Genomic DNA, 7414 nt, shown 5'->3' with positions numbered 1-7414 from the left:
TTTCAAGAAGCACCGGCCACACTACGAAATTACATTGTTTAGGCTTTCAAAGCGTAACAGATATATATATATATATATTATTAGAGTGATAATCAGAAAATGGCGCAAAACGTCAACGTGAAGAAAAGTTAGTTTTCAGTTTTGTGAAAATCAAAGGCGTTTGTAATCTTATTCTTTTAATTTTTAAAATCTTACTCCATCACTGCATTATCAAGACTTACAAAATTTAAAAATTTACAAAAAATATGTTTAACTAAATTTAAGAATGACTAATTGATTTTGATTATTTTCATCAAGGCGTAAAAATATCGCCACCTTGGTGATTTTTTAAGAAAAAAAAAGGTATAATAACTTTTAAGATATTCAAGTTATTTAAAAAGCCTGAATTAGTTCTTTACGAAAAGATGGTATGTAGTTTATTAGATATGTTAATATCTGCTGAGGGCCGACCTGGTGGCCGAGTGGTTAACGTGCCTGATTGCGGAGCCGCTGGTCGTGGGTTCGAATCCTGCTCAGGGCATGGATGTTTCTTTCTCGCTGTGTTCTATGTCCTTTCTCCTTTGTGTGTGATTGCGTAAATGTGTCCCGGCCTATAAACAGGTTGTGGTTGTGTGACGTGGGCGACGCTTTGGCACTTGACCTTAAAAAAACATCGATGTAGGGCATACCGGGCAGTGGCACTTGACTTCTACTTCTGATATTTACCAAAGCGACTATGTGACTGTCAAAATTCACTGGTGCAAGACATCAACCACCAATTTAGGTCTGAAAATGGAAACGGTGCTTTTGAACATTCTCTCGCTCGAAATCAATTTTTATATTATTATGTGTTTTGTTTGATTGTTATATTTGTTTGTGTTGTGTCAATATGAGAAGATTTAATGAATAATAGTTATTTCCAACCTGGAATACTTATTTGGAACACATTACAGCATCAAACTCGAAAATATCATTAAACTTGGCTTCGCATTGTTAGACCTTGTAAAACAAGTTAGAATTTAATTTTATAATCTGCTGGTGCAGATACTCGGATGGCGATGCGTGTCATTGTTCTGAACTTTGCAAGTGAACAAAGCCTAGGCCGAGATAGCGTGGTTGGTAGGGCACTGGTACCATGTCCCAAGGTTCGTGGGTTCAAGCCCCACCGGCCGAAGACTCCCCGTGTAGTAAATGGTGATTGATACACGTTAAATTTGCCGAGACGCAAAGTCCTCCATGTTTCCAGAACAAATCAATACCTCTGGGGGTACTGATCCAGGAGTTTCCTTGTCTTCTGGATTGGTTCAAAATTACAAGGCCACGTAGTTCATCATTAGTAGGCGTAAACCCAAAATTGGGGTCGCATTTTCAACGACGGATATAATATAAAATAAAAGTAAACAAAGCCTGGATAGCCTGGTTGGTAGGGCACTGGGTTCATGTCTAATAAGTCGTGGATTCGATCCCTGCCGGCCGAAGACTCCCCGTGTAGTAAACGGTGACTGATGCACGTCAAATCTGCCGAGTCGCAAAGTCCTCCATGTTCCCAGAACAAAGTAATACCTCTGGGGGTACTGATCCAGGAGATTTCTTGTCTTCTGGATTGGTTCAAAATTACAAGGCTTCGGAGTTCAACATTAGTAGTCGTAAACCCTAAATTAGGTAGGCTGTTCAACGACGGTTAAAAACTAAAATAAAAGTGAGCAAAGAAGAGCCGCGATGGCTCAGGGGATAGAGAGCTCGCCTTCCAATGAGATGAACCGGGTTCGAATCCCAGCGGTGGCTGGTCGATGCGAATCCGCATCCAGCTTGCAATGACCACAGTGCTGACGTAAAATATCATCAGTGGTAGACGGATCATGGGTTAGAGTTCCTCTGTCACCAGGCTAACCGTGGAAGGTTCTCGTGATCTTCCTCTCCATGTAACACAAATGCGGGCTACTTTTATCAAAAAGTCCAAACTTCGCCTAATACTTGATCCAAGAGTCCCATTGTCTTCTGGGTTGGATGACAAAGCTACGGGGTTGAACATTAGTAGTGGTAAACACAAAAAAATTGGGTTGGCTGTTTAACAACAGTTATAAAATATAAAAAAGTGAACAGAGTATTGTTTTTTTTTAATTAAAAGTATTTTAAATGTTGCCATTTTTGTGAGTTGAAAAGAGAAATAAAGTTCAAAATTGCGGGGGGCCAAATTGGCGAGCTGTCTTGTCGCTCCGCCAAACATTGCGCCAAACACACTCCGACCCTGAGTGTATCTTAATGATGCTTTTCTCTAATTCGTGCTGTCCATTCTTCAACTTGACAAGAACTTACAAGCCGTACTTTGTAATAAACACACACGACTGCCATGTGTGTGTGTGTCACAGTAAATAATTAAATACATAAATCCAAACGCTGTGAAGTTGATCACTCAGGGAATAGAACACTCTCTTTCCTGTGAGGTGAACCGGGTTTGAATTCCAGCAATGGCTGGTCGATACGAACTCGCACCGACTACAGTGCTGCCGTAAAATATCCTCAGGGGTAGACGGATCATGAGTTAGAGTCCCCTACCGCGAGGGTTTTATGTGGTTTTCCTCTCCATGTAAAGCAAATGCGGGTTGCTTCCATCCAAAAAGTCTTCCACGAAGGCAAATTTCTTCAAATACTTTATCCAGTTTCCTTGTCTTCTGGGAAAATTTCAAGGTATTAATTCATTTAGTTGTTGTTGCTGTAGTTCATTTACGTCACACTAGAGCTGCACAATGGGCTATTGGTGACGGTCTGGGAAACATCCCTCAGGATGATCTGAAGACATGCCATCACAATTTTGATCCTCTGCAGAGGGGATGGCACCCCAGCTTTGGTAGCCCAACGACCTGCCCGTGAAGTCGAGCACTTTACAGTAGAACAGTTTAACGAGAACCAATACCGCACATCCTCGGTCCCTACGCAGACTGATTCAAGTGGTGACAGCAGCCAGTGATACTTGACTTCGTTGATCTGCTGGGAACCGTGTTTTAACGATCAGTCCACTGTGGGACTAATTCTATCAGTAGTCGTAAACCGGGAATTAGGTCGGCTTTTCAACGACAATTATAAAATGAAATAAGTCGCTCTGAAGTGTGAAGGTAGTGGGTTCGAGTTCTGCCATATCTCTGAAGGTGTCGGTGTTGTTTTTTTCTAATATAAACAATCTGTTCTACAATTTGATTATGGTTTAAGAGCCGTTCTCTTTATTGAAGGTACTAACCTGCAAATGTATACTGGTATATAAGTAAGGTTCGCAAGTACAATAATTCTTGTCCCGCAGTGGACTGATCGTTAAGACACGGTTCCCAGCAGATCACCGAAGTCAAGCATCACTGGCTGCGGTTAGAGTGCGGGTGGGTGACCACTTGGATCAGTCTGCGTAGGGACCGAGGGTGTGCGGTATAGGTCCTCGTTAAACTGTTCTACCGTAAAGTGCTCGACTTCGCGTGCAGGTCATTGGGCTACCGAAGCAGGGGTACCATCCCCTCTACAGAGGATCAAAATTGTGATGGCTTGTCTTCTGATCATCCTCAGGGATGTTTCCCAGACCGTCGCCAATAGCCCATTGTGCAGCTCTAGTGCGACGTAAATTAACAACAACAACAATACAATAATTCTTGGTTTTCAAAGGGAACGAGAATTTATATCTAGAACCTACTGAGTCATACTTTTATTAGAAAGACATTAAATTGAATCCAATCTGTTATTACGCAAGAGTTTTGCGTTCCGGGATCACAAATTTTTTTGTAACCGCTGATTTTCGGAGTAACGAAATGCTCCATAAAATTGTAAAAAAAAGAGGGAAAAAAAAAACGATTTCATCTTCAGCTGTAACGAGACCTTCGTAAATATTTTAAACAGGATTCCAGATTCACTCACAACTTGCTATCAAGTTGCTCTTGCAAAAACTTAAGGTATTTTAGAGGTTCATATAAGGTTATTTTGAGGTGTCAAGATTGATTTGAGGTTTATTCGAAATTGCTTTCAAAAGCAAGCTTAAAGGATCAATCTGTAAGATGTATAATCAAAGTTTATGAAGTTGTTTTATTCACATTTGAGTTTGTTTTGAGGTTGATGGAAATGTTTTTTAGATGAATGCTCATTGGGAGATTATTTTTGAGGTGTGCGGATTATTTTTTTCTACACTTTAAGCAAATACGAATATTTGAGGTGTGAATAATTTCTCCCGATCTAAACTAAAATCATTTCTGAGTTATATATGATATTGATTATGTGAGATTTAAATGAACTGAGGTTGAAACTGAGGTTTATTAACCCTTTCGCGCCGACTGTCACAAATACGTGCCAGCATAAAACCGTATCAATCAGGGTAAAAATATAAAACTGGTAATCAAAGTATTTCTTTAGCAGTTTATTTGTGGTCGGAGTTATAATTGTTTGATTTATTTAATTCACCATTACTTTGCTCGAAATAAAACTATTTAGTTATACTTTGAATTGACATTGATTAATATATGATTAAACTAACAATAATTAAAGTAAAAGCAAAGTAAGTCTGTCAAATTAGCAACGACTACATTTAAGTTACCGTTTTTTATTTAGTTACAACTTGATTCTGATTTTGTACAAATGCTTTCCTGAATCACCCGTCCCCAAGGGGTTAATGAGGTTATTTTTGGAGCAAAAGATAACCTCATTTTCTACCTGCGGTGAATTTCCGTCAACCTCAACCGTCCTCAAAACCATCAACCATCCTCAAAACCATCAACCATCCTCAAAACCATCAACCATCCTCAAACATCTGTCAACCTCAAAACATCCTCAAAAACACATTAATTTTTTGAAAGGATAAAGTCAGCTAGAAAATACTTTCTGAAATTCTTTGCTAGTATGGTTAAAGGATTTACAATGGTTACAAAAACAGCTTCATTCTTGTAAATGTTTACACATTCATTCACATTTGCAAACATTTCTAGGTTCTTTTTTTAATCACTTTGTAGGCTGAAACCGACAAATAAAAGTTTGATCCTTGGAGTTGAAGATTTAAAATATTTAATTTTTTAAATATGCCGACCATGTATAGTTTGCTCAACAGGAGTTGGCACATTGCTCCGCCTTCATCACGTGGTATCCGACAATACTATTTCATTATTTTTTCGAGAAGGATCTGAACAATCCTGAACAAGGTTACTATTGAGTGATCGTATGACAAACATATTTATTTAGCGTGTACACTTTTTTAACATTAAATGTTTCATAAATTTGATGATATTTCTCTATTTTGAGTGAATAGTTTGTCCTTATTGAGACATTTTGCTGCAATATATTTAATTAGCAAGAGTAACAAAACGTATAATAGCAGATGATAAAGCGAAGTAAGTGATTGAAAAATAATTCACTGTTTGCGTTTTTCGTGCTTTAAGAATTGCCTCAATTTCAAGCGCGGAAACGTTTCTCCTCTTACTCCCGCTCTGAACTAAACTCTTCGTTCGAGGAGGTGGAGACAAGTGTCAACTCCTGGTGAACGAACTATAGCTTAATTTCGTCATAAGTGAATCATCTTGCAGACATTTAGAATCTGCAGAAAATAAGATTATTTTGTTATTTCGCTAACGCCCTTGAACCTCTTCAGACTCAAGGCAACTTCTAGTTAATCTCACCAAATATAGGCTACTCGCATAATGAAAAAATGACTAACTTTTCTCAAGACTCCTTAAAATTTCATAAAGTTACCTTCTATTTATTTTTTATAAAATCAGGTTTGAAGTTTTCACAACAAGATAAATAAAATATTTTTATCGGGTATAAATACTTCAAAGTATGTCTAGATTTTTCAAAATTTGACAACTACTTTAAAACAATTTCGAGGCCACGCTTTGGGCGTGCTATATCATTAGGTTAGACATTGTTAGATATTGAGGTTAGACATTGTGAAGTGCAAAATATCGATGAAAATTTCATGTAATTTTCATAGATACCTTGAAATACTTAGAATGCAAACTGCATGGGAGGCAAATTATATGCCACATTTTACATATTGTAAGCAGATGAAAATTAATTCAGCCTGATAATAAACTCTATCCTTGTAGTAACACACCAAGCACAACCACGTGATTAGACACAACCATGTAATTAGTAGCAAGAACCCAATTTTAGCAGTAGATAAGTGTTTTAATTCTGCTCTCAAACAAGTTAAATTTCTGATCTATAAATCGAATTAGAAGTGCACCAACCTAACGTGAGATTTCGATTTACTGAACTTACAGTTGGACATTGATAAGTTTCAATCAGGAAGGCAGAACTAATCATCCCATTTTTTTCCTCGACCGCAAAATGATGTGGTATATTAAATAGTAATATTTAACTTCTTTTAATATGAATTATAGAAAAAGCTTTTGCATAAAATTCGTTTTGTTTATGACGCGTCTTATGTTCTCACATTACTATGCTTAGTCATGATAGGGCTAATAAATTGAAATGTGATCAATGGTCCTATATACAACATCTGCAATTTAAAGGCAATTTTCTTCACATAAGTCCGCCCACGGATTGTCACTTATTTGCTGCTATTGCGTCAGTATAGCGGGACAGTTGAAGAGATGTATGGCGGTTAGTTCTATGTCTGGGCAATTTTAATCTTTCGGTTATTATTATGAAATTATTTAAGGTAATATGTCAGTGAAATAGAAATAGCCTTTTTAAAGAGAAAATGTCTATTTCTAATGACAAACTATTGCACAAATTATAAAAAGAACAAACATTTATAATGTATGGCATTAGTATTTCCCATCACATTTTTCAAATCAAAATAAGTAAAAAAATAAATCAAATCTGTTTCAAATAAAATAATTAAATTCTTTAATAAAGAAATATGTTTCCTTAATAACCATTTTCAACGTTTATAGATGTTCATTTTAGTTCTTATTACAAAGTTAACTGCAACTCAGCTTATTTTATTCGATTTCAGCTCATATGAATACACCAGAAACAAATTCACAATTATATATGGCACAGATTTCAAGTCGGAAATAATAGGTAACTTAAAATTATTAATGATAAAACAATAAAAAATCTTCCTTCCTTTGATTAAATATTTTCCCTCTGATTAAATACTTTTAAGATTCTTCTTGAATTTTCTCATGTTTTAAAATATATACTGATTATATTTTGTAGATATTATTAAATTTTTGGAAAACGGAATTTTATTCAAGCGCGTTGTTTTATGTAGGAGTTACCAATTGCTGTTTCTAAGGCTTTGAGAAAGTGGGCGTTACTTTACTCCACAATTACCCTTAATCCCTATTTGGATGAAATGAATTCATGCAACATTGTGAAACATGCGCTAATAATTTTGGGAAATTAAATAATATATTGCAGTTTTATTGAATATTTTTTCCATTATTGGAAAACAGAATTTTATTCTGTTTTTCAATGAACATCTGTTTCATGAACTTGCACG

This window comes from Parasteatoda tepidariorum, chromosome 9 (genome assembly GCF_043381705.1).
Source record: "Parasteatoda tepidariorum isolate YZ-2023 chromosome 9, CAS_Ptep_4.0, whole genome shotgun sequence".
Classification (NCBI taxonomy): Eukaryota; Metazoa; Arthropoda; class Arachnida; order Araneae; family Theridiidae; genus Parasteatoda; species Parasteatoda tepidariorum.
Note: the sequence above shows the minus strand (reverse complement) of the source record.